Consider the following 27656-nt stretch of genomic DNA (forward strand, 5'->3'; position numbering starts at 1 on the left):
CCATTGACCTTGATTGTCAGAAGGCCATAAAAAGTGATCACATGACTGCAGGACACTGCAACTGTCATAAATACAAGCCAGTTGCCAACCATTTAAATTTTGATCACATGACAAGGAAGATGCTTCAACTGTCATAAGCCATTTTTTCCCCCCGATGTTGTAACTTTACTAAACGAACTGCTAAGTCGAGGAGCACCTGTACATAGACTGCCTCCTACAGCTGCCCCAAACACTACAGTTGTGTTCATCATCTTTAGTTCAGAGAAGCTGATTTCCTGAACTAAAATTAAAAGCTCATATTTCACACATCTAACTTTTTCCTATATAGCAGCACCTTCTTATACACTATACAGTATCTCTATACCCAGGTGACAGCAAGACAGCAAAGTCCAAATATCCTTAATCCCACACAGTAAAAATCAATGAAACAGCTCTTATCGATCCTCTCATGCCTACTCCCACAAATAACATTTTTCCAATCCAGAAAATCATTTGACAGGTTACCATTTTGCAAGAAATTCACAAATACTCCCACTTTGTTATTGTTGTTGGCAAGTAGGGAAGTAAAAATAGCAGGCATTTTAGGCAAAGAGGTTAAAAAATGGGCATTTTAGATTCATGTGCAACACCAGCAATTTCTCAGCTATACCTACTGTACATATAAATGCTACCAACACAGGAACAAAAAAAAAATTCCCCACTTCTTTATTCAAGTTAAACCATATTTAAAAGTAAAACTAGGATTTTAAACATTGCACAAACCTGGTCTCCATGATGCTTTCATCTATAATTATCATAGGAAATTGTCAAATACTTTGCATCCCACTTATATATTTTCACCTCTATATACTCATTCCACTGTTTCAAATCTAGTTTTCATTCTTTTTATCATTGCCATCAGGGCTAGAAACCCCACAACTTCCTATAAAATTCTGTAGGCAATTAAAGAGCCACATAATGCTCTATTTAAAATATATAAGCAGTTCTTTGCTGGATCTGACCCCTGGCCCATCTAGTCTAGTAGTCTGTTCTCCCTATGGCCAACCGGCTGTAATATTAATAAACATCAATGCATTTAAAGTTAACATCAATAAGAATGAGGTTATTCTTTAAAAAACACATGAGACTTTGTCATAATCATCTGTCCATTCAGAATTACCAGCCCCCATAAGATTTTCTTACAAATTCTCACTGGGAGGGGAGAATCCTTTTTTTTTTTTTGCCATCCCACTTATATGTTTTCACCTCTATATACTCATTATTAGAAAGATCTTTAAGAGAAGATGAATAGAATTAAAGCAATTCCTACCCTTTCTAAACTTCAAACTGCTCTTCAGAAAAGCACTTTATATCTGTAAAAGAGAAAGAAAAATATCAAGTTATAATAATCAGGTGCAATGTAAAAAAAATCCATTAACCAACTTGGCAAAGGTAAAAGAATTAAGAAAACCAACTTAATTTTTCTTTAGTTTGAATGCTAGAAATCAAGCAATACGAAAAAAAAAAACCAGACTTAAATCATATGCAAAAATGGGAAAAACCCAAAATACTACTGTTCTGCCCCGTTTTATTTTCTCCACTCATCTTACATCTGGTTGAGGGAGAAAAATTATATTCCACCTGTGCTTCAATTCATATGGGTCAAGGAGGCTAGAGGACAAAAAAAAAAAATCAAAACCAAGAAAACCCCAAGATTTGTTGCGTTAATTGTTAAAAAAAGTAATTGGAAAACACCAACTTCCCATTCAAAGACATATTTAGACTTTTCTGATAAGTGATCCCCAGCATTCCAAAATAGTTCTTGGGTGGAAGCATGCTGACTTGCAGTTTGCATTGAAGCTACTAGTAACTAGGGCAACAATCTCACAAATCCTTGACAGACAGCTTCACCAAAGACTTCTGTCCTATCTATCTTCTGGAGCTGAGTGGGTAACCTTCCCTAGCAGGCCCATACAGAGCCCTTCAGAAATCTTCTGCAAGATCAAGAGTGGAATTTTTTCCCTCTCCAGCCATCTGCTGGGGGATAAAAGGTTAAGACAGAAACAGTATGTTGCCCCACCCACCTAGGATTCTGGCCCCACTTTGAGGAAACAGAGCCGGGTGCAAGAAAGGTGTTTCACTTCCCAAACTTCTAACATTAGGTTCATGATGCCAAGATTCTATAAGATTTTTCTTTTATAAAGGCATTGTTTAAAGTGTGTCATACCACTGCAAATTTTTAAGCAAGGAAGTATCCCCGTTTCTTTTTTAGTCTAGTTCTTTCTCTTGACATTGCTTTCCAAATGAAACATCTCATTTCAGGAACCAAAGACGGGTCACACACTCACGACATATGAGGAAACCCTCTTGTACATTTATTGACAATAGATTTAGAATTTTCCCATGCCCCAACACTGGAACAAATCTACAATGTTCCAACTCTAGGTGTTTTCAAGAAGAGATTGGACAACCATTTGTCTGAAATGGTATAAGGCAGGGGTGTCAAACTCACGCCCCATGGGCTGGATGCGTCATGCGCTGGCCACGCCCATTCCCGGTTTAGCAAGGGTTTAGCAAAGTCATGATACATCACGTGACACTGCCATGATGACATGAGTTTGACACCCCTGGTATAGGGTCTCCTGCCTAAGCAGGAAGGTTGGACTAGAAGATCTCTCAGGTCCCTTTCGACTCTGTTATTATTCTGATTCCTAAATGACCTTCCAACGTAAAATATTGCCATGTTGGGTGGTGTTTTGCTAGCTCTTCCAGTAGATGTGTCATTACACAATTCAATTAATTAAAATGTTAAGACAATTGCATTTCATTGACAAAAAGAAGCAAGAGAGTGAAACCCTGATGGATACAGTTGGGTTAATTTTAGCATCTGTTTAGCTGCTTAGCAACACTTATCCTATGACCTTCTCTGCACCACCTACTTTCACAGAGGATAAGAAGTATAACCTGAGAGATCTAGCAACAATACCTAGTTTTCACTAGCTATGACCAGTATAAAGATCAATTTGCACTACAAGGAAAAAAAAAACCCAATGTAGTCGAACAATGTATTACTTCAATAATGGAGAAGGGATACTGGAATGTAAGCTTATCAAGTAAGTGATGAAAACCCATAAAACTACTGAAAAAAGTAGAGGGAGTCTTCAAGCACACCTTCTGCCCCAGGCCAAAACAAGTTTATCAAAGCCACCAGCTATGCAAGGAGGACTTAGTTTTTTTCATCTGAAAGTTTTACTTCAAAGAATTCTTGGCCCTCAAAAGACAAAATAAGTGATGTAACAATGCAGCATCTCCTGCCCAAGAAGGATTAGAATCAAGCTGCATTCAACTTTTTCAAATGACTTAATTTTTAGACAGCAAAATCAAAAGTGTTCTTCTCCTGAAATGCTGCTTTAAGATAGAAATAGTAAGAGTTAAAACAGAGTGAAACAGAAATTAAAATGCAAGTTCATAGAAATTGCAAGTAATTGAAATGGCATGCATTATTTTCCTAAGCAAAATGAAATGCAAAACTATTTTTCCTGCTTTAAATATACTGTTGGAACTGAGACACACAAAACATCAATTTCAGGACAATTGCACTAAAACAAATAAAACCATTAGGTGCATCCTAAAGCAAAGGATGAAAAGAAATGTTGTGGTAACTTGATTGATTGGATGATGGAGCCATGCTGTTTCTGAGTTCTAACACACAAAAGGGCCTTTTCTCTGAGGGATGTACATAACACCAGTTAATGCTAATGGGCATTATATACACACATCAAGAGAAGACTATACCCCTAAGCCTTCAAACAGGAAAATAAAACAAATATGGTTGTGTGATCATGAGTCACTAGGTAGCTCCCTCTTTCTATTGTATATCCACACATTGATCTTTGGGAATTGGGACCATTGTTAACTTTTTCCAAACTCCTCTAGAATGTCTAAAAAAAATTCTAATAGCCATCTCACTGAAAAAGCCTTTAAAACTGGTGGGGCAACTGCTATCAGAAGAATTTAATGAGTTTTCCAAAAAATGCCACCAAGGAATCCAGACTGCTGGTTTCCAGATCAAAAGGAAGCCGTTCTGTAGTTTACCATATTCACACAAGTCACATTCACCAAAGAATGAACTACATTCCCTACAATTCAGCTTGCTTAAAAGGCAAAGCAGGCATAGAGGGGGAGGCCGGCCAGCAGGACAAGCGAGAAGTGAACCAAATTGGCCACACGGCAGACCTACTTAGTGTAAAAAAAAAAAAAAAAGGACCAGATTTACTGCAAATACCCTTTTAATCTCTTCCTCCCCTCCTCCACTCCCAATCGTTTTCCTCCCTTATTTAAAAAAAAAAAAATTAATGGCAGAGATGTAAGCAAAGATTTTGGGACAGGCTTTGTTTTTAAAACTTATATCCCCCTTCCCCGCACCACCACCCACAGAAGTGTGTCTCCCCCTCCCTTGCTGGTTGTGAAGTTGCATAGAAATCGGGGCTGCTCATTGGGATCCAGCCTCTAGTTTTATCTTTCTAAACTGAGCCACAAGGAGCCATAGAGGGCAAAATCTGCTGAGGCAGGAGAAACCGCCTGCCCTCCCCTTTTATAACCTATCAAGGATGCATTGCAGAGCACTCCAGAGAGGGAGAGAGAGTGTAAAGAGGGGGTGGGAAAGAGAGCAAGCGCAGAAGCCAGGGACGGAGGGGGGGGGGGGAGCCAAAACAAACTTATCAAGGGACGTGACAAAGTTCAATCCACCTACACCATCAACAGGCTGCCGCTACAGCAGCATTAGAAGAAGCAGCAGCAGCAGCGGCCGTCGGCGGCTCCTCCCTCCTCTACGAAGTTTTCAGCATCTCCAACTCGCCTCCTCTGCCCAGCAACGAGATGCGTTTTCGCCTGTTGCACAACTGCTGGAAACGGACGAGGAGGAACTGATGAGAAGCTCAGCCGCGGCGGGAGCAGCAACCACGTTTCCCGCGGCTGTTGCTCTTTCCTCTCTCTCTCTCTCTCTTTCTCAGGCCGCCCCTCGTTAACGAAGGGCAGGCAGCCTTACAAGTCAGCGAAGTTTTTTTTTTTTTTTAAGATCCGGCGCCCCGAAGCAGCCACAGCAGCAATTTTATTTATTTATTCATTTATTTATTTATTTTGCAGACTCACTTTTGTTTGCTTTTACAAACTGGAAGAAGGGAGCGGAGGGCTGGGAGTGCGGGGGGGCGGGAGAAAGGCTGTAGAGAAGGAAGGATCAGGGCCGACCTTTTCGCATAAGCGCTCAAAGGAAAGGAGGAACTGTACCTCTGTCTGTCAAGTCAAGAAGTGTGTGTGTGTGTGTGGTGGTGGTGGTGGGGATATTCCGATCTGCAAGGGGCGTGGGAGAGGAAAGCCTTCCCCCGCTTCTTAGCAACGTTTAAGGTCGCAGCTTCCTAAGAGACGAGTCCCGACTAGTCTGCATCAACACGTACAGAACTGGGGTGGGGGTGGGGGTGGGGGGTGGGGAAGAGAAGGAAAGAGGGGAGGTGTTTTTGCAATTCGTTTTAGATGTAGAGGGAGGGAGGGCGGGCGGGCGGCGCGGGGGGAGGCCTCTTCGGTGGATGGGGTTGAAAGGCTCGGCGAGCAAAAGGAACCACCGATCTGGACCACTTTTGATCAAGATGTGAAAACTTCGCTCGTTTGGTTCAAAAGACAAAAAAAAAAAAAAAAACAAGCCCCGCAGAAAAAGAGACAAACCGCGCGACCCGTTTTTTTCCTGGTTTCGGATACGTTCGGCCGCTTTTCCTGTTACTCGTGACCGTGCGAGGGTGCGCTTCCTTCTAGGATCCCGAAACCCAGAGAAAGAGAGAGAGAGATGTCTGCCCAGTTGACACGGCGTACGTTTTTGGGGGGGAGAAGAAGAGGAGGCGATCTCCTCTTTCCCTTTGCCGCCCCCCAAACCCTAAACAAACAACAACTTTCGGGGAAATTTCAGCAAGGGCGTGATGGTGCCTGGCACCTTCCCTGAAAGGCCAAAGGGAAAAAAGCCAGAGAAGCTGGCAGGATCCGTAAAAAGCTCCTACCTCCCACTTCCCCGCCCAGGGTTTGGAGGGGAGGGTAGCGAAGAAGGGGAACGAGAAGTACCGAAGTGCGAATTAAAAAGGGAGACACACAAACACACACAGAGAACGCAGATGCTGCTTCCACAGCAAGCGCCCTTAAAACAAGGCGGAAAAAAAAAAGTTAGCAAGCAACAGATGCCCAGGAAGACAAGAAGCCCCAAACCGAGGTTGTTGTTTTTTTTCCTCCTCTCGCCCCTCATTCCCCCCCCACCTCCCGCTCCCCGCTTTCAATACATACACACACACACATACCACTTCTCTACCTTGAGAAAAGACGTCTCCACTTCCCCATCCAAAGAGTGGAGCCCCACGTCATCTCGCTCCCCATCATCTTTTGGTCAACAAATCATAAAAACTTCACCCCACTGGGGGAAGCGAACCAAACGAGAGCCCAGAGGGGAGGAGGGATGGGGCTTGACGCTTTGAGCGAGGCCAATTGGGTTAAAAGATGCTGCTTCTCGCAGGCCCTTTCCAACTTCGCTTGGTTAAAAATAAACTTTGCTGTAGGAGGGGAGGCGAGAGAGATGATCTGGATGAATTCCTGAGCTCAGACGGTTTAATATGGATGAGCATCAGGTCCTGCAGGCAACAGTCTGCAACGGGTGTTGCTGGTTGGTACAGTTTGCAACACGGAAGCGGGGGGAGAAAGAGAGAGAGGAGAGTGGCGGGGGGAGGCCAGGAGGAGCGGGGATGGGGGTGGAAAAGCAGAAAAGGCTGCTCGGGTTTTTTCAGCATCATCGGCCGTGGCGGCCAGACAACTTTTTCGAAACTTTTGTGCGTGTGTGTGTGTGTGTGTTTTTTCTTTTCCTCTCCTCCCTTCCGTAAAAAAAGGCGACGATGCAAACATTAAAACGAGGGGGGGTGGTTTAAAAAACACTCATGTCATTCTCAAAACGGTCAAAGCTCCCTATGCGACTTCTCCTCCTCCTGCCCCCCCCCGTCTCATCCCGCCGCGCTTTACTAAAATCATCGGCTTCAGCGAAACTTTTTTTTGTTCTCCTCCCTCCCCCCCCCCTTTTTTTTTCCTCCTTATTTCTTTCCAAGGCGCAGGTAGAAATTTGACCTTGCGCTCTGGCGTAGGACTTACGTTTGACTTGCTCCAGACTGGGCTGCTTGGGTCGAGCCATGATGGGAAAGCTGGACTTGGCGATGGGGCGATCCGGGTGGTGGGTTCGGTTTCAAAAGAAGAAGAAGAACGGAGGGAGGGAGGGGGAGAAAAGAGGGGGAAGGGGGGAAAAAGAAGGGGAGACAGCGAAGAGAGAGAGAGAGAAACGAAGTTTGTTCCGGAGGGAGAAGGGGGGGAAGAGAGAGAGAGAGAGAGAGGAATCAAATTCAAAATGGCGTTTCTTATGGATGTGCAAAGTTCATCAAGTCTACGATAAGTTCCCTTCTTCCTCTTCCCCGATGGAAGAAGATGGACAAAGTTCTGGACCTCCGGCTCTACAGCAGCGCTTCGAAGGCGACCCCGTCCTCGCCCCCCTGCCCACTCCTCAGCCGCTCTCCCCCTCTCCTCACCCTAAGTAGACACATCACGTGTTGCTCCTGCTAGTCTCCAGGGAACGTGTTACTCAGCCAGGCTGCTGCTCGCTTGTTGGTTGCGAGCGGTAGCATCCCTATCTCTCTCGCTCGCTCCTTCTCTTTGGCTGGGAGGGGCTCCTCCTCCTCCTGCTCCAAGAAGAGAAGTGAGTAAAACTTTTCCCCTTCCTCCTCCTCTCTATCTCTCTCTTTTTTTTTTCCCTCCCCCCACCCCCCCGGTCGCCTTGAGCCAGGAAGCGTACTACTACTTAGCAACTTGGGGGGACACTTGGCCAAAGCATCCGAGGATAACTTTTCAGCCTCTTCTCTGCCCCCTCCCCGTTTGCAGCGTTGCGCGTATTAATAAATAACTTTTCCCTTCCCTTCCTTCGAAGGATGGTGGGGATACGAAGGAGGAAGTGTGCAGACTAGAAAGGCTCTTGGCGGTAACGTACCATCTGGCGGCGGTGGTGACTGCTGCCTCCCCTCCATTACACAGACTTCCAGTTGTAAGGAGGAAGCGCTTGCTGCTGTTGCTGCTGCTGCTGTGCCGAGAGAGAGGCGGTTGGGTGTTTGCGACTGATAAAAGCGGCAGGGATGCAGACCGAGCAGTATCAGCTTTGAAGGGATCTGCCCCGCTCCCCTGTCTCTCTACTAGCGGCTTAATCCATTGTCAGCCAGGTGCCACGCATTCATCTCTTTCTTCCCCCCTCATCTAATTAACCAGAAAGGCGAAGAAGCCCCGCGTGTGTTGTGGCTCTACTACTCCAGCCGAGAGGTTGGATGGAGCAACAAGTGGGCGCAATTAGCAACAGGCTTGCAAGCTCCGATGTGTAAGCTTAAGTTCAGGGCGGCTCGCAGGAGGCTTTCTCATCCCTTGCTCCACCCAGACAAATGGACAGGAGGAAGGCATCCTCCATGTTACTTCAGATGTTATTCACCCAGAATTATTATTTTTTTAGCAGCCAAAACATACTGAGATAATTGACAGAGGATGTTTTAATGATTATTTTTAAGCTTTATTTTGGACCAGGCTTATGTTCCTTGCTTCTTCATTTATTTATTAAATATATTCCCATAACAGGCTTTCAATAAAGTAGTATCTCAGTAGTCTCATTATGTCAATCTTTGAGTGGGGGATGGATGTTGTCTCCTGAATTCACTTTTTGAAAGTATAATTTAGTTGGTTGTTTGGGGCATAGTATAAAGTGAGAGGTCTTTCATTAGGGTTTATAGCAGGATGTGCCAATGGGAGCATTTTGTCATATTTGACAAATTGATGGAAAATCTTGGTTCTGCATTAGGTGGGATCATCAGTAGTTTAATTAATTTCTTAGTTGCCTTGTAAACCTATGTGCCCAAGGATAACTTGCATGCCAACATAGCTCAGTATTGAATGTAATTACCTCTAAGTTCATCAGGCCTTATGTCCAAATGCACTGTGCCCTTAACTTGATTTTTTTTTATTACTTCCTGCTGTGTGATCTTTTTGGATGCTCGTAAGTTAAGTTCCATAGAGAGCTGCAGAACTTGCTCCCAAGTAAAGCATTCTTAGAATGTAGCCTTAAGGACATGCTGTTTATTGCTTTAATGTAATAGTTGGGTTTAAAAATATTTAATTTTGGTTCAGCTCAGGTACCCAAGTTAATACTACTTATTGGTTTGAATCAAAATCTGTCAAACATGGAGGCCACAAGAAAGGAAATGGGGGCGCAGGAACTGCAGGATTTTGGGGCAACTTCAGAGCAGGATAAGAAGTATGATGAAGGTCCAAGAGGAAGGGGTGTGTGAATAATGTAAGCACTTTCTTTTCTCCTACACAGAGGTTCTGTTGAATTTTGGTCAATTCTAGGGATGAAAAAAGTTCTATTATTTATGGGACAAGTGGTTTGCATCCATTATCCCAGACTAGTGGAATACAGGTAGTTCTCAACTTATAAAAGTTCATTTAGTGACCGTTCAAAGTTACAACAGCACTGAAAAAAGTGACTTACGACCATTTCTCACACTTACAACCTTTGCAGCATCCCCATGTCACATGATCAAAATTTGGATGCTTGGCAACTAGTTCATATTTATTATTGTCCTGGGGTCTTGTGATATCCCCTTTTTGCAACCTTCTAAAGACCAATGTCAATGGGGGAAGCCAGATTTAAGAACCGCATTACTAACTTAACAAATGCAATGATTCACTTAACAACTCTGGCAGGAAAAGTTGTAAAATGGGGTGAACTCACATAACAAATGTTTCACTTAGCAACATAAATTTTGGCCTCAGTTGTGATTCTAACTTGACTACCTGTATTCAAGAACTCAAAAGATTGCTAAGTGGATGATCAGAATTGGTGAGTAAAACAGGATTTCCAATGAATATGTACTGGGGATACTACAACAGATACCATATAGCAGGGCTGTCAAACTCAAGGCCAGCGGCCTGGATGCATCACGCACTGGCCACTTCCGGTTTAGCAAAGGGGGAAAAGTTGTGATTAGTAATGTGGCACCACCGTGACGACATAAATTTGACACCCCTGCCATATAGTAACATCGCCTACAATATGGAAGCACATTTGATTTGCAAAACAGTTTTAAAATGAACATTTGTCAGAGTGCCGTATTCAACAGGAGTCAAAGAATCTCTTTGGGTTATACTAATCCATCTAGTTTACAAAACTGTACAGGGATGTTTTTTGATGCCATTATTAAATTTTCCAGTGTGTTAGGAGGCGGGCTCTCCACTGTAACTGCAATATGCTGGTCTGAAATCACATGGCACATTCAGACAACCAATTCAATGTGCTATTCCTGCAAACAATTTCTACTCAAACGCATACAACTGATATAGGCTCTTAAATCCTTACCTTCATCCAGTTAGGCTATGTTCATGTGGTATCCCTAAAATATTCACAGAGTTTGTAGGATACACTGAAGCATGAACTAACCACACTGCTTTGATTCATGCACTCTGCTAAAAGATGGCTCATTGTGCCCTGTGAATAATAGCTGCTCATTATGGAATCGGTTCCTTTTTTTCTGGTGATCACAGAGACCATGTGGAAAGGAAAGGCCTTGCAAACAGACCAGGTAGAAACCCTTCCAAATAGTAACTGAAGGAAAAATGTTCCTGCTCAAATGTCCACTCATTCCAGTGTATTTGTCCTCTCTCCCTCTCCCCAGCCAAGCATAAATCAGTATTTTGGAAGCACCAGGTACAATTAACCTTCGTTGTGTTCTCTGAGATGCTCCTGGTTTTGAGAGTGGGTGTTAAACTCTGGCAAGTTTTTGGGGGCTCCCCTGCAAGTATTATTATTTTGTTCACCACTGAGTGAATGAACAGGATTCAACAGAAAGGATTAGCATTGCTATTTCTGTGGTATTCCTGAGTAAAGTAGTCGTATTCAGAAAGAAAAGGGAGAGAATCCATAGTTCACCTATGGGAGAGAAGGCCTTAAGTTCAGACTCTTAGAATTATTGATCTTGGCTTTCGGATTACCAGTGATCAGCAGATTGTCTCACTATAAAGCACTGTCATTTGTCCATGTGCCTCCAGATGCTTAGGACTTTTTCCGATTGAATCAGGAAGCAGAGACGGCAACTGATGAGCCACATAAGAAAGGCTAACTCAGTCCTCACACCCCCTGGTGATTCAACTGGTGTAACAACCAGTTCAGTGAGTGCGCGCACGCACAGAGGGTTTGCTACTGACCTCAATGTAATCCTGCAGTCTCCCTGTGTCTTCAACAGCAATCCGCTGTGCAGCTGAGCTTGAGAACCAGGAAATAAAAGGTCAGAATAGTATCAGGGCAGGCAGGCGGGCCCAGCAGCTGATCATCAGAGCGAACCAGTCCACTCATAGATGATCCTTGGAGCCGAACCAGTCAAATACCACCACTGCCCCCACACCATAGCTCAGAGTGATCGATTTAGGCAGCATTGCCCAAAAGAGTGAAAAGGGATTTCCCTAAAAATGGAATACATTTGCATAAACTGTACTTGTGTTGACCCCAATGACTTAAATTTAGAAATGATTACTATGAATTAAACTATAAATGCAGAAGACTATGTCCTGCTAATTATGTGCCTCACTGTTAATAGGTCACTTAAGCACCCTGCTCTCTCTTGTTAGGGTTCTTTATCTTCCAACTAGATTTGAAGAACCTTCCAGACACAAGAAGCCCCCAGATAGAGGACTGTCCTCAGTAGATCAGTTGCCAAATTCTATTCTGCCTTAAAAAAAAAACCTCAAAGGCAAAGGAACTTGGCATGTTTAATTTTCTTTTGCCACTTAAACTCTTTCTAGAGATGCTGGGATAGAAAGTTCAGATTCCAAGCTATGCCAGGAAGAAGAAAAAAGCAAAGCTGGAAAATGCCAGGCAAAGAAAGGTTACGTAAGATATCTTCTTCCTTCCCTTTAGTTCTTAGGAAACTAAGCTTAGCCGTTGCATTACAGTACAAGATTCTCCTTTCATAATCTTCTCTCCCTATTTGATTTCTTCAGAAAAAGGGGGAAAACAGATTGCAGAAAAGGAAAGCTCTTCTCATCGAGCACAAAGAGACAGTCGGGGTAAGAGTGCGAGTAGGTCATCTTATACATTAGGACATACTGTAGCTCTTCCCAAAGTTTTGCGGAATTCCTTAGACATAGAGGTAAATAACTGAATTCCAGTTGTCCTATATCAGGGATCTCCAAACTTGGCAACTTTAAGATTGGATTTCAATTCCCAGAATTCCTCAACCAACCATGCTGGCTGGGGAATTCTGGGAATTGAAGTCCACAAGTCTTAACAGTTACCAGTTTGGAGAGCCCTGTTGTACCTAACAGCTGGTAGCTGGATGACTTTGGGTCACTCTGTTTCAGTGCGACAACCTCACCTGTCATTTTTGTGGGAAAACAGAAGAAGAAAGCATTATGTACACCATCTTAAATTTACAAAACAAAGCTGGGATATAAATTTAGCATGTAAATAAATAAATACAGCAACTGATTTGACAATGCTTGTTTTAAAATGAATTCTTAGATTGCTGAGCTAGTGAAATCTGCAATGCTGACTAATGGAGGGTATGCTTATTAGTTCTTTATGTAAGGCGCTCATAAACCACATAGTAATGCGAAGCCTTGCCAAGATGATGTGCAGAAAACAAATGAACAATAATATGTTACAAAGAAAATACACAGCATTACCTACATAAGAACAGTTGGATTACGTAGTACCCAGTTGTCTTTGAGGAAAGCACTAATAAAATAATGGGTTTAAGGCCTTTTGAAATGCCTGTAGGAAAGGAATCACACAAATGCCATAAGTGAATCTAAGGCAGCAGATAACACAAATCTTCAAATAATATAGCTCTGAATTACTCAGCGAAGTACTGCAGTGTTTCTCAACCTGGGCAACGTTTAAGATGTTTGGGCTTCAACTCCTGGGGAATTCTGGGAGTTGAAATCCATCTTAAAAGTGGCTCAGGTTGAGAAACACTGATCTAGTGTATTAGCTCTATGTTGGGGCCAAACAAAATTGGAAGTCTTTCTCTATTTGTACCCACACCCTTTTTAATGCCACCAGTTCAAAATAACTACCTTCATCTCCTCTTCAACGCATACTGATGTAATTTAAAACAGGGATCTCCAACCTTGGCAACTTTTAAGACTTGTGGACTTCAACTCCTAGAATTCCTCAACCAGCTGGCTGAGGAATTCTGGGAGTTGAAGTCCACAAGTCTTAAAAGTTGCCAAGGTTGGGAGATCCCTGATTTAAAAGTTGTCCTTCACTGTTCTGGTGTTACAGCAGTCCTTTACCATTTAAGCATGTGAAACTATGGCAATTCTGTCCTGGGTGCAATCTATTTCCCTGACCATTCAAGCCAATGCCACTGTCAAAGGTTCAATCAACATTTATTGGGTATTTTAAGTGAAGACATGTTCCCTTCCTTCCTTGCGTACTTTCTTTCAGATATGCTTGGACACATTCAAAGCTGGCATTTCTCTCTCTCCATCAGCTTCCCAAGCTCAGATATTTTGGATCAGTTTCAGCAACAGTTGGTTAGCAGTCTCAAGATGGACAACTACACAGTATAGTAAGAAAATTAGAGTTCTCTTTTCCTGCTGCTTCACATACCTCTTTCTACGCCTGTCAGCTACATCTGCCAGTTTGCTCTTGAACGTGGGTTGAGCGCTTATTCTAGACTTGTGCTATTTCAACTGAGACTCCTTCCAAACATAGGTGTGCGAGACACATATAAGCAGAGCAAAAACTGGCCTAGCAATTATCAGAACTGGACTCTTCTCTGTCTCCATCCTACTCTCTCCATCCTATTGTGTGACCAGTCCATTGTTTTCCTACCGATTAGTGACATTTTGTAAAAGGATAGGGAAACAGAGCTAGAGATATTATACACCTATACTTGTCCTTAAAACATCCTGTATACCATAAATAAGGACAGTATCAATGGCAGCATTGTGCCTGTGCCGGTACAGTGGAACAGCAGGTTTTACCATGTCTTGGTACAATTTTATGCTCCTGAGAAAGTTATGAATAACACTTTAGCTTGCCTGTTACGAAGCCCTTGATATTCTCTTAACATCAGACACCCACAGTGAGCCTGAAGAATAGGTTGCCTACATTTCATACCCAACCCTATAAACATGGACAAGCAATCTGCAGCATTTGGGCCAGCCAATTTCCTGATCTAATCTAACTGTTTAATATATTTGTTAAATTGGATTAATTAAAACAAAATGGGAAGCTGGCAAACTCCAATGCTTCTGTTTTCCATATTATGTTTTTTCTCTCGGATTATCTGCAGAATCTCTCTATTCCACACATGTTCGTAGAATGGGTGCCATCCATTTAGTGGCTGGGGAAGGTAGATATCAAGGTGACGTAGATACTATACCTAAATGCTGTCCCACACTTCTTTGCAGTGGGTAGAATTCACACATTGAACTAAACCATAATGTGTTTGGCTTGGTTTTAGCTTATTGTGTAAACCGTGCTAAATGTAGGTATTAAATTATAGTTCAAACACACTTTCCCATTATTATCCATAGAATCCAATCATTGATTTGTCATTAATTGGAAGGCGGATTCCTTGCAGGATGAACCAGTGGTATAATCCAACGAAATCTTTTATGGTTTGAAAGAGATGAAAACCAAACTGTTTAGGCTTAAACAAAAAAATCATCTCAGAATTTAAACAATTCAGCTATTTTAACAATGGAGTAAGTTTTATCCTGTGATGGTGCTATATTGCTTTTGTTACCTGCCCTAAACTGTGGATGGAAAGACCTATAAATCTATATAAATCCATGCAAAGAGCTCTAGAAATTGCAGCAAGATTTGAGTTATGACAGATTCACCAGCAAAACTTTTAGCGATCTCATAAAAACCTTTTTGTAGCTGAGTCGATTTAGGTCTGGGGATGACTGCAAAAGAGCAAAAGAATATTTAAAGGTCTCTTTAAAACCAAACAGTGGCTTTTATGATGAAGCCAATGAGACTTGTTACCAAAGAACAAGTCCCATTGGAACATCGTGTTGAATCAAATATACATGGACTTCTAAATCCACTCTAACTTCCAACTTCCTAACCTCTCGCAGCCATCTTTTTGGCATAAGATAATACAAAGCCTTTATAAACGGCTATATACAATATGCAATCTGCTACTGTGTGAATAAGTATTTACAGCATGGGATGCCAATTCAACAGACACACCTATAATCAGCCTGCAGGAAAGGAAGAAGGGGGAACACTAATATGGGCCAACAGCCCCCATATGTTCCTTATTCCTTTGCAGCTTCATTTAAGTACAATACTTGGGAGAAAAATGCATCTAATTGTATTGCAACAGAATTGCTTTTTTCCCTTGAAATGTCACTCCCAGCCCAACAGTTTCCAAACATTACAAATGTATTTGCATAGTTAGTTTAATAAATATTTAAAAATAAAAATGAATATTAAAATATCTATTTTGTCATATACAATGGTACCTTGGTACTCAACTACTTTGAAATTCATCAAATTTAGTACTCAATGCATTTTGACATGAAAATTTTGTCCCGGTACTCATTGTTTGGTACTCAATAAACAAGATAAAACTTGTCCGTGTCGGCTGCCTTGTGACTCACTAGATTATTCCTTATGGGGAAAAAATAGTTTGGTACTCATCATTTTTGGTATTCATTGCACCTCCTGGAACCAATTAACAATGAGTACCGGGGTACCACTGCATAAGTGAAAGCTTCCTATTGAAATATCTATTTTTGTAAAATATAAATCATAAACTTATTTATTAATTCAAAGGATAGATTTCAAGGAAAAATCTAGTTATGTTTATATAGCCATTCATATAAGTATAGATCAGGGATGTCAGCCAGACACGTCACACGCTAGCCATGCCCAGCCCCGATTTAGCAAAGGGGGAAAAAGTCATGATACGTCATGTGATGACAATGTGACGCCGCAAGTTTGACACCCCTGGTATAAATCTATAGCTAGATGACCACCAGTATGGTCTAATGGTTAGGGTGCTGGATTAGGAGTGGAAAGACCCAGGTTCTCGTCCTTCCTTAGAAACAGAAGCTGGCTGGGTGACTTTGAACTAGTCACTGTCTTTTAGTCTTAGATTGGATAATTCAAAAACATCCTATCTACCAACCTGCAGAATGTGGTAGATCCACCCCATAACCTTTAATGAAGAAGTCTTCATCTTATAGTGTATTCATTTAGGAGGATGAGGATATATGGAATATATGTTTACCATTTTAATTACATGTTAGTCACACGACTGTACAGATGTTAGATGGTATATGCTGTTACCTGCAGTAAAATTCAAGACTGGTGCATATTTCAGGTAAAAATAGCCAACTGGGCTGCCAATCTGCTTCAACATCTCTGATGAGCCAGCATCTTCCAAAGCTTCTGCAGGGGAGAGCCATAGGATGATGTCCTTCAGAACCATGGCATCAGTTTCTCAGCAACACCATCCGGCATTTGCCTCACCCTCCAGCCAGGAAAGAGTGGCCCTGAATTTATAAGGTCATCTCAACATTTCCCAAGAAGGCAATCAGTAGTATCACTCTGTCTTTAGAGAAACAATAGTTTTCAGTGAAAGACAGTCTCCTCCTGATACCCTTATCACTATGTGAATGAGTTATTAATCAGGACATCTGAATCCATTAACAGACCCCCCCAAAAAAGGAATAGCTGCTGGGTAGATGGTCTTTCGGAATGATTAGATCAACTCTGTAGAGGAATGGCCTATGACTACAAGCCGGATGGAACTTCAAAGCCTGGGAATAAAATAAGTTCCAGAATATACAGTAATTCTCTTAGTCCACGACAGCAAAAATACCTTAAGAACGATAAAGGCTAGCCGATGTATTGTGTGAACAACGATCCATTTCATCAGATCTGTGTCTTCAACTGAAAAGTAAGAATGTGTGGATACAAATGCACAGTTCTAGAGGGGAAAACAGGAGTGGATTCTATTTTCATTGGTTGCACAGTCTTGATCATTCAAAGCCCAATGGTATAAATAGCCCAGCTCTTATTCACCAAAGCTGATAACACTGTTGTTTTAGATTTCCATTGTTAAAAGACTCTATCTCTCATGAATGTAGGTTTCCCAGAGACCCATTAACTCCTTTCATTCCAGATGGAGTTAGAGTGTTTGATCGAGTTTATGACTGGAAAAGCTCTACCTATTCATACTCTTCCCTGCTTTTTATTTTAAAAGCGAGGAAGCCTGATAACCTTCCTTTAGTTCATCCACTGATTTAAGAATTCGGCTTTCTTCTGAATGGGTTGTTGGCTTGTTTTCTAGGTCACTGCTTGAATAAAGTCGGGCCCTAATTAATGTATTGCAAAGCTAAGATGATGGTTTTCCCCATCATCACATCACCATTGGGCAACTCTATGAGTGTTGTTCAGGAACACTCTACATTGCACCCAAATACGTTTCCCTGAAGTTCACCCCCATTTATTTCTTCTCCCTGCTATAATTTCTACTCTGACAGGTCTAACAGCTTTTGAGGCATGATGCAAATGTCTGAAAAGCCTGTCTATTGAACTGTAGAGGGATGTTGACTGAACAGTTGTGATTTTTCTCATTACTAAATTACACTGTCTCCCAAAAAATAAATAAAACCCTACCTTGAGTGCATGTATTTTTAGAAATAATTTATATATGTATGACATGCTGCATTTTTTTATTGATCTCTCGGTATGTTTAATACTTTGCCCTTCTGTAGTTCTAACGTTACAGAGGGATAGTATCAAAATCGCATGAAGTACTAGTATCGCTTTATACTGCGCTGGTAAGACCCCACTTGGAATGCTGCATCCAGTTTTGCTCACAATACCAAAAAACCCCAAACATTGAGACTTTACAAAGCATACATAGAAGAGCAAGAAAGATGATTAGGGATCTGGAAGCTAAAACATACAATGAATGGTTGGTTGCAGGAACTCAGTATGTTTAGTCTAACAAATAAAAGGACTAGGGTTGACATGGTAGCAGTCTTCCAATATTTGAGGGGCCGTCATGGAGAAGAAGGGGTTAACCTATTCTCCAAAGCTCCTAAGGGCAGGACAAGAAGTAATATATGGAAACTTATCAAAGAGAATCCAACCTAGAACTAAGGAGAAATTTCCTGTTTATGAGAACAGTCAATGGAAAGGTTTGCCTCTAGAAGTTGTGGGTGTTATGGAGGTATTTAAGAAGAGATTGGACAGTCATTTGTCTGGAATGGTATAGGTTCTCATGCTTAGGCAGGGAATTGGATGAAAAGATTTCTGAGGTCCCTTCCAACTCTATTATTCTGTTATTTCTATCATAATAAGTTCCTTGCTTCTTCGTGGACTCATCTCTCTTCTGTCTCTTCTAACTCAATTCTCTTCTGTGGTTGGCTGGACTGAGAAATGGTGATTAGTCCAGAAATACTCACTTGCAAAGAAGGAGTTTGAACATCAGTTTAATTATCATTAAACCAAGTCAACTTTCTCTCCGGTTGAGAGTTTCTGTTTCTGGATGGACCAGTTTGGAAGAAGAGAATGTCTTCCTTTTTATCTGCCTCACCAAGTCTACCTTCACCTGATCTTTAGACCTTTTGTGGGAAGAACGTTGCTGTCCTGTACTACCTGCACCCTGTGGGAAGGAAAGGAGACAAAAAGAAGGCGTGGTGGATCATAATGACTCTTCACAAGTATAGCCTTGCCCTTAGCTACCTGCATATTCATTTCAGGTGAATAACAATGACTTCCAGGCATTTAAACCACAGACTTGGGCTGGGTGAGTGGTAAACAACTTTACCTGATTTAGTTTTTATCCCAGGCAGCAAAGAAGATAACAGTTTCAGCCACATCGTCTTAGAAATAATGTTCACATCACTGTGTACCTCCATGCCATGTTTTAACTCCACCCAGTTTGGTACATTTTTGTTCTTTTGACCAAATGGTAAGCTACTACCTTTGTTCAGCCACCAGCTATTTAAAAAAAAACAACCAACAGCAATAATTATGTTGTGAACAAGCAGCATTGGGCTCTGTTGGCATTTCACAATGGAAGAAAAGGATGTTTGCCTTATCTCAGTGTTTCAGGTTCCACAGGATTAAATTTCAAGTCAACTGATTCAACATTTTCTTTTTATGATTTTACCGTTACATATTTATAGCAACAAAATATAAGCCTTTCCTTAATGGAAGGAACAAGCAGCTTCCAAAAAATGAAAAACACTAACGGGGCAATATCAGAATGTAAAGGCAAAATATTCAGCAGGACCCTCCCTATTAGGCTGTGCACCTATCATTATCATCTTCATTTAATGACCCCCATAATCCCTTGCGGGGTGGAGCCAGGGAAACTGAATGGAGCTAGCAGAGTGTTTTAATGGCAGGATGATTAGGCTGTGCATCTATGCAGGATGCATATCCACAGCTGAAGTAAGCCAGGGCTTTGCCTTATACATAAGGCTAATAACCAAATCCATAGATCTTTTGCTCCATCTTTCATATATGCAGTTTTTGTTTGCAATTCCAAGCATGTATTGAGCTCACAGGGGTGTGAACTTAGCATCTCTTTGCTACAATTTCAGTAGAAGATGCAACTGCTGTAAAGGGTATTTTACTAACCCAGTAAAAATCTGAGTTTTTCATTAGTGTTTTTATTTAATAAATAACCTGAATCTCCACTTGTCAATCTATCTCAGTCTATCCATCCGCCCATCCAAAACATTAGAATTTAATGTTTCTGATGGTTCAGAAAGTAAGAAAAAATCCTCCTGAATATGTCAAGGGCCTATCTAATCCAGCATTCTGTATCACCTTAGGGCCAACGAGGTCATTGGAAATATCTCAAATTTGATCAGATGAAACCAGAACACGTCTTACTAGGACTTACAGAAAGTCAATTAGAAAAGATTTATGGATGGTTGGTTTTCTGTATGGCAATGGCAGCAAGGTTATTAAATGCATAAATATGGAAGAATAGAGAAATATGCACCATAAAGGAGTGGACTGTGAAAATGATAGAGCTTGTAGAAATGGCTAAATTGACTTGTTTGATCAGGGAGGAAACAACCACTATTTTTCTAAAAGAATAAAAACCCTTTTGGGACTTTTTGCTGAAAATGGATAAAAATAAACCGGTGATTTCTGGATCTACCAAATAAATTAAGGGGCATATATGAGGAAAAAAAAATTGTATCATGTAATTTTGAAGGGTGATATTATATGTCTATAACTGCTACACAGAAGATTAGAAATGTATTTAATTTTTATCCTGCCTTTAAACTTTTTTTATAAATAACTCAAAGTGATGAACATACATGATACTTCCTCCTTCTATTTTTCCCACAACAACCATTTGTGATAGATTGGGCTGAGAGAGAATGAAAATCACCCAGCTGGCTTTCTTGCATTAGGTGGGACTAGAACTCACAGCCTCCTGGTTTCTTAGCCTGCTGCCTTAACTGCTAAAGCAAACTGGTTTAAAACTTTAAACAAATGTTTCTATAAGTAGTTTTTTGCTCTTCTTTCTCATTTCCTATTGTTTTTGATATTGTACTTTTTCTTTCTCTTGTTTCTTTTTTCTTTCTTTTAGTTTATCTTTACGTATGGAATCGCTCCCATTTGAACAGAAGCCAGGTCAAGACTAATATTCAGTAGTAATTTAACTCTCCACAAATGTATTTTGTCCCCTTTCAAATGCTCTGCAATGGTGGCTATTGCTATTTCAAGGAATTTGGACCTGGGAAAGATACAACTGTTAAAGGAGGAGGAAGTAGAGCTTTGGACAAGATATTGCACGCACCAGAGATGGAAGAAAGTGTGAGGAAATAACTCAAAATAACCCAGCCTTGATTTTGTTTAGTATAAGATAGGATATGATTTCAAGATTTTGTTATTGTACTCTACCACAATAAACTACCAACCCTCAACCCCTAATAATGTTTGTTTGTTGACCTGGTCTATTTTGAAGGGCTGGCAATTTCATAGTTTTAACTCGTATGACATACTAGTTAAAGACTGGAGAGAATGAGGCTCAGATCTCACTCAGATCATCTTCCTCATTCACAGGCTGGTAGGGTAACATGGGAAGAGAATTGCCTCATGCTGCCTTTACTTTCTGAAAGTAAGTTGAATATAAAAGCAAGCAACAAATAAATAGGTGTGGAATGCCATCCAAAATCTATGAGAAGTAATCTATCTTCAGCATATCAAACTTTAACTTTAGTTGTGGTCTTCATTGAATCATCACTGACATAGAGCCAATTACTATGTTATTATAGACTATAGTTAGTCCTAGACTCACAATTCATTTAGTGACTGTTCGAAATTACAACAGTAGTGGAAAAAAATGACTTATGACTGTTTTTCACACCATTACAGCATCCCCTTGGTCACATGATCAAAATTTAGACACAACAGTCTCCTATTTATGACGGTTGCAGTGTCCCAGGGTCATGTGAGCCCCTTTTGCAGCCTTCTGACAAGCACAGTCCATGGGGAAACCAGATTCACTTAACAACTGCTACTAATTTAACAACTGCAGTGATTCACTTAGCAATTGTGGCAAGGAAGTCATAAAATGGTGCAAAACTCACTTAATAACTCTCACTTAAGCCACAGAAATTTTGGACTCAATTGTGATCGTAAGTCGAAGGCTACCTGTAGTGAAGAAGAATTGAGATAATTGTGTATGGAAGAATAGCCCTGTTGGATTAGGCCAAGGCCTATCTTTTCCCACATACCTTTGAGGTGCTCGTAAGCAGGAGATGGCAGTGGCGATATAGCTCTCTCCTACCACTGATCTGATACAGCTGGTTTTGGAAGCATTTTGTCCACAGAAGGTATCAATAGATCTTATAAAATGTGTATCCTGGCGGAAGGGCAGAATAAAAATAAATATTTGCAAAATTTGTTGCACCAGAGAAAAAAAGATGATGAAGCTATTATTGCTTCAAATGAAACAAACAAAAGGTTATGATATTTATGTAGTTACTTACCAAGCACATCTAAATTATATTAAAGTAACCATAATATTTTTACAATCCTCAAGGCACGTCACAAATTTTGAGTACCCCATAATGTTTGGAAATTGAAAGTTGAAAAATTTGACACACCCTACCAGGGATGCCTGTTTGATGGCATAAAATGTGTTGCATAGAATGGATTGTCTGTAAAGTAATTGTATCCACAAGTATATATCAATGGGGACAAATAAAACAAAAATGGTGATGCAGAGATACATTTAATTTCTGAATGATTTTTTGCCCTCAGTATTCATAGCCTCACTAAAACATTGATGTGTTACCTCATGGTCCATCTTTTCTTGCAAATTAATATTACCCTTATAATACTATTTTTAATAACATTTTCTCAGTTAAAGTTAGCTATATATGCCATAAATGTCAGCAGAAGCGTTTCCTTCCCCCAAATCTGGGAAATAATTTGGGGGAGAGTGGAGCAGGCTTAACAATGTGAATTGCAGCATAAATTAGGTGCAGCAATAGAGTAGCCCCTGGAAACATGAATTCCAAGCCTGATTAAGAATACAAGCAAAAAATACATTTGAGAATTTTCTCCTAACTCCAATTAATGGCTGCATGAGAAAAAGAAGAGCACCTGTACCTGTTAAAGTTAACTAAGTAGGTAGATATGTGTTTATGTGTGTGCATACATCTGTATTATATATTACACACGTGTGTGTGCACACACTAAGAGCATTCAGTCTTTTTATTAAATAATGGCAATATTTGCCATGATTTTGTTAACAAGGAACTTTTTATTTTTGTTTTGATTTAAAACCACTGTTGGGATTCACAGATTTAAATTTTATCCATTAAAACAGCATTCATCAATTCAGGCAGGCACCTAAGCAAATTTGAGCAATTTACGTGTACAAAGTCTTCTTTTAAGTTCTAAGAATCTGTGGCTGGTTAAGGAATGTCCAAAAACAGCGAGCAAGGTAGGTCCAGTCTCATCTTGCATATGGACCATCAGGTCAGAAATCATTTGTTTTCTGCTAATCAGAGTTTGTGATTGAGGTTCCTTGACAGCAGAAATAGAAGAGCAAGTTGAGAGGGTGGGTTCTCGGTTTTCTGCATGTTCAGCTGTTCTGTCGGCATGGTGGAGTTAAGCACGTAATGATCCTTGAAGCACCAGATTACATACCAAATGAAAAGTAGGAAAAGGAGTGGCAATTGTAAACAAAAAAAGGATTATGATGCCTTGGGAGCACTGGGTATGTTGAATTTCTCCCTGCTCCAAGTTTTATAAAAGTTTGGAAACCATTGGGGCCTGGACTAATCACGCAAAATAAATGTATGTAGGAAATACACCATGTTGCAACTTCTATATAGACAAGATTCAAAGCACTTTGTTTTAAAAAATCTTAGAATGAGCTTATACTGAGGGCAAACAAGCTTTATTCTCTTTGAATCCCTGCAATCTGCTATCATCTCAACCCAATGGCTGCAAATTATTGAACAAAAGAAAAAGAAATGGAAAGGGGATAAGCCATGATGCAGTTTGTCTAATAATGCCTTAAAGCAAGGCTGGGTTTGTCTTTTCTTCTTAGCATGTAAGTAAATCAAAAGACACATGCAAGGAAGTGATGTAGAAATAAAATGAAAATATTCCAAAAAGATAAGCATAGATATTCCATATATAGTAAATACTATAGATGTTTATATTATTTATCACCTTTATAGGAGAAGGATTTTTTTCTGTTTGAATGATTTGTAGCATAATTTAACAATCTTAATATTCTTCCTATTTTCAATAAAATAGGAAAGCAATAGAAAAAAATAAGGAACTGCAGTACTAAAATAAATTATCTTTATAAAGGTTTCTCATGCGTATAAGGTCTGTGTCTGTGTGTGTGTGCGAGAGAGAGAATGTGTAAATATACTGTATATAATTAATTTTTACATAACTAACCTCTTGGCATTAATAAGAATGGGGAGAATCCATTTTCAGCTGTCAATTTCATTAGAACAGATACACACAAAAACCTGTGTGCCTCTGAAAATATTAATCTTTACTTCAAAATCAAATATATATCATTTACTTCTTTCCAGATCATGACATTGCAAAATAATCCAATATTCTACTATTCAGTTACTATTCTACTTAAAAAAAAACTATATAGCCACAATACAACCCATTCTTGATATGTTTGGAGTTGATTTTTGCATTTTTGTTTCCACCCTCCCTACCCACAAATGTCCAGAGTGGATCTATACATGATGTTTGAGATTATTTTTTAAATTCCATAATTATGTCTTCAATCAAATGCAATACGATCCAAACACATTTTAGTAAAAATGATTCAGATCCATTCAGCTGTCAAGAACTGGGGGAATGGTTTTTTTTTTAATAATTTAAAACTATACAGTCCAAATGAATAACTCTTTAGTATGTTATCACAGACAGCAGCTGACAACAGAAACTATTTTATAGAATACTGTAAGCATAGAACAGGCAGATCTACAGAAATAGTTCCTTATGTCTGATTGGCCGACCAAGCTGCATCCATGAGCCTCCAGGGAGAACGTAGGAGGAAGTCAGGAAACAGGAAGTGTCTGTTAAACTCGATGGCTACCTTAGATACAGCCATATAGCATACTGATTGTTTTAGTCTGCATATGTGTATATCTCTCGCCACCTTTGTTTTATCCTTCCTGTTCTTGCAATGTAGCAGGTCCTCACTTGGAAGGTACCAGTAGTAGGAGTTTGTATATGCACCTAAGGTGCTCGCTTGTTTTGCAAAGGAAAATGTGGAGAAAATGATTTGGGATCATCTGACACACATATAAACACACTCACACACTTTTCCCACTTCAAATGTGCCCACTAACTTAAGAATATTGTTTAGCACTGTCTTAAAACATGACCTAAGTACACTTAGTTAAAAATAAAGAAATCTATATCTGGACAATACTTGGATAGGACACTGGCTAGTAAAGCTGTAATTGAAGAAATTAAGGTGAAAGATGTATCAAAGAAATAGTGTATATTTCTCTACTTATACAGCATTGGACATGCAATACAATTAAGAGGTTTGCTGGTTACCATTCATGTCAGGACCATCTATGAGAGGAAAAAGGGGCAAGCAATCTCACAAGTATTATGATGTCATTTCAGAAATGTAGTGTGAATGTAGTGTGAATCAGTTGTAAAACACAATGGAGGCAAATTACATAAATATCATTTGTACAAAGATGTATATGATACCACTGACTTGTATCAAATATCTGTAATCCCTGCTTCACTGCTTTCAGGCACTCTTGTTTTACTATTTTATTTTTATCTTGTTTTATTGTTTTACATAACTTTGTCACTTGTTTTACTGCATCACAAACTGGATCTAAGCTAGGAACAAAAAAAGTTTGGAGCCACACAACCTTCAGGTAGTATAATTAGTTATTATTCCGTATCTTGCCACATCTAGATGATTAGGTGAAGTCATTAAAACATGGATCAGTTAGCCATGGGTTTGCACGTTGTGCAAACAACAACCTCCCAAAACCAGGCTTCCTGTTTTCACAACTAACAATGACAGGGTCTACCCAATAGTTAACAGACACATTTATGCATTTGCTTGCTTGTTTACAGTATATATAAACTGCCCCACTCCAGAAGGATTTTGGGCAATGTCAAACAACACACATACACAAAGAATTACAGAATGAACAAACAGTATCATTTTAGTTTGCCCATGATAAGATACTCTAATTCAGATCATCTGAAACCAAAAGATTGTTAAGCTATCAGCTTTTACTCATTTCTAAAGCACTAACTACATGTAGCCTCACCATGTTAAGTAAATCCAATCGGTGGATCATATGAACCCCCAAAACTAGATTGAGCAAGTCATGGTTCAATATATGAAAGTAATGAGAACTCAGTGACAAAATACTTTGCTTGTTTATTGGTCAGTGCAAAGTGTGACTCTAGTCATGGCAATTTCCAAACCATGGTTCATGGCTTAGTATGAGCCAGGATGCTCAATAGGTGTTGTATGGCTGGTTTCCTAAACTTGTAATAATTTAACAGGACTTTACATATTGTCTAAAACTGTTGATTGGCATAGAGATCTGTTTTTCATCTTCCTGGAGTCTGTAGGTATCATATTATACAGTGGACATTTTTCTTGGATATCCATCATTTTTCCAGCCACTTCAACTGGAAACTTAAAATTTTAGTTTGCCCTGAAATACTGTTTGAAATTCACCACTGATCCACCAAGGATGAAGCAAAGCCAGGGATCACCCGTGACAGGTGGTGCATTTTCACTTGGCCCGGGACCAAAATCATAGAGGAAAATGCAGAAAAAAACTGAGAGTTTCTCTTTGGGCCTTTTGTGTGTTGCTGGCAAGATAACTTTTGGTTGGATTATTCAGATTAAAACACAAAAGAATGGGGACCTGAAGGCAGTTGAGATGCAAAATAAGGCAATTGAAATATATTGAAATATAAAATAGAGTAATCTCAATATAGGTCCTTTGACATCAAATTGCCAAACCTTCACATGGCATGTATCAGATACCCCAACCATTCAGGCTTTGTGGACCGACATGGGATTGGGAGGAGGAGGCGGTTCTGCATGCATGCATGCCATTCATGCAAATGGAGCTTGTGCACACGCACTTGCCTGCTACTTGCGCAAGTGGATAAACGCACATGCTTGCTCGTTGCTTCTGTGGCCGTTCCCACTGGCCACAACCGAGAGTTGGGAACCCCTATTGTATATTATAATTCAGCCTGAACATTATTCCCTTGACTGATGTGTTTTTAAGGATCTGTAATCAAAGAGCATTGAAACACCATTGACTTGGCTATACTTCTTCCAATATTTGCAATATGTTCTAGAAGTACACATTCACATAATACTTCCCCTTGATTTTTGTGCTGCCATAAACTTTCATACATTGTTATGTGCAGGCAGTCTCTTCCAATCTGACCCCTTTGGTTGTAATGGAGTGCAATTGCCATCATATAGTTCATGATTTAGACCAGGGGTGTCCAACCTTGGCAACTTTAAGACTTGTGGACTTCAACTCCCAGAGTTCCTCAGCCAGCTTTGCTGGCTGAGGAACTCTGGGAGTTGAAGTCCACAAGTCTTAAAGTTGCCAAGGTTGGACACCCCTGATTTAGACTGATGCTTCAATTAGTAACAGCATATACACAGTTTTCATATAACCTTCTTATTGTAATCCTTTCTTGTTCCTCCATCATATGTTAGCACCTCAAGTAGACCAAGTTAGGAAAGAGACACGATATGAACTACGAGAACTCTACTTTGTCATTATAGGGTGTTTAGCAGAATCTTGAAACTGACAGGTGTTCTGTCTTTCTCCTCTTACACTAAAGAAAATTAAGGTGGAGCAATCTTGACTTTTCCTCAACCTCTTCTGTATACCAGAGCTAAGTTAATGTTTACATGGCATAGGCCCTGGTTACTTGTGGATTGCCTATCTCCCATAATATCTGCCCAACTTATTCAATTCTGAAAGTTTGCACATTTCTTTAGTTGAACAATACCATCTATCGGGATCCAGAAATGCACCTTCTTGTAGCA

The 27656-nt window shown here is 40.2% G+C and overlaps 1 protein-coding gene and 1 long non-coding RNA gene across 21 annotated transcripts in view; one reads left to right on the forward strand and one right to left on the reverse strand.

Annotated features, from left to right (window-relative positions):
• Positions 1-8221, reverse strand: part of RREB1 (ras responsive element binding protein 1) — a 171848-nt gene extending 163627 nt beyond the window's left edge. For 5 of the 17 annotated variants that reach the window (XM_087961270.1, XM_087961257.1, XM_087961259.1 and 2 more), the window contains exons 1-3: positions 8033-8221; positions 7150-7199; positions 1310-1352 (exon numbers count right to left, since the gene is read on the reverse strand). The gene's annotated coding sequence lies outside the window, so the exon portion shown is untranslated. Of the gene's footprint in view, positions 1-1309; positions 1353-6325; positions 6634-7149; positions 7325-7577; positions 7685-8032 lie in introns of those variants that run through there. The other 12 variants (XM_087961267.1, XM_087961269.1, XM_087961255.1 and 9 more) reach the window with 3 other exon arrangements.
• LOC148131415 (uncharacterized) lies at positions 7657-21019 on the forward strand. 4 transcript variants are annotated; one of them, XR_015748797.1, is made up of 6 exons: positions 7657-7744; positions 9208-9373; positions 9856-9922; positions 13572-13649; positions 18677-18816; positions 20673-21019. It is a non-coding gene; the product is annotated as an uncharacterized LOC148131415 (long non-coding RNA). The 4 variants fall into 4 exon arrangements; XR_015748799.1 differs by lacking the exon at positions 13572-13649; XR_015748798.1 differs by lacking the exon at positions 9856-9922.
• The last annotated feature ends 6637 nt before the right edge of the window (positions 21020-27656 follow it).

This window comes from Notechis scutatus, chromosome 3, assembly GCF_049901735.1.
Source record: "Notechis scutatus isolate UNSWTSFEM ecotype Mainland chromosome 3, rNotScu1.2, whole genome shotgun sequence".
Classification (NCBI taxonomy): domain Eukaryota; kingdom Metazoa; phylum Chordata; class Lepidosauria; order Squamata; family Elapidae; genus Notechis; species Notechis scutatus.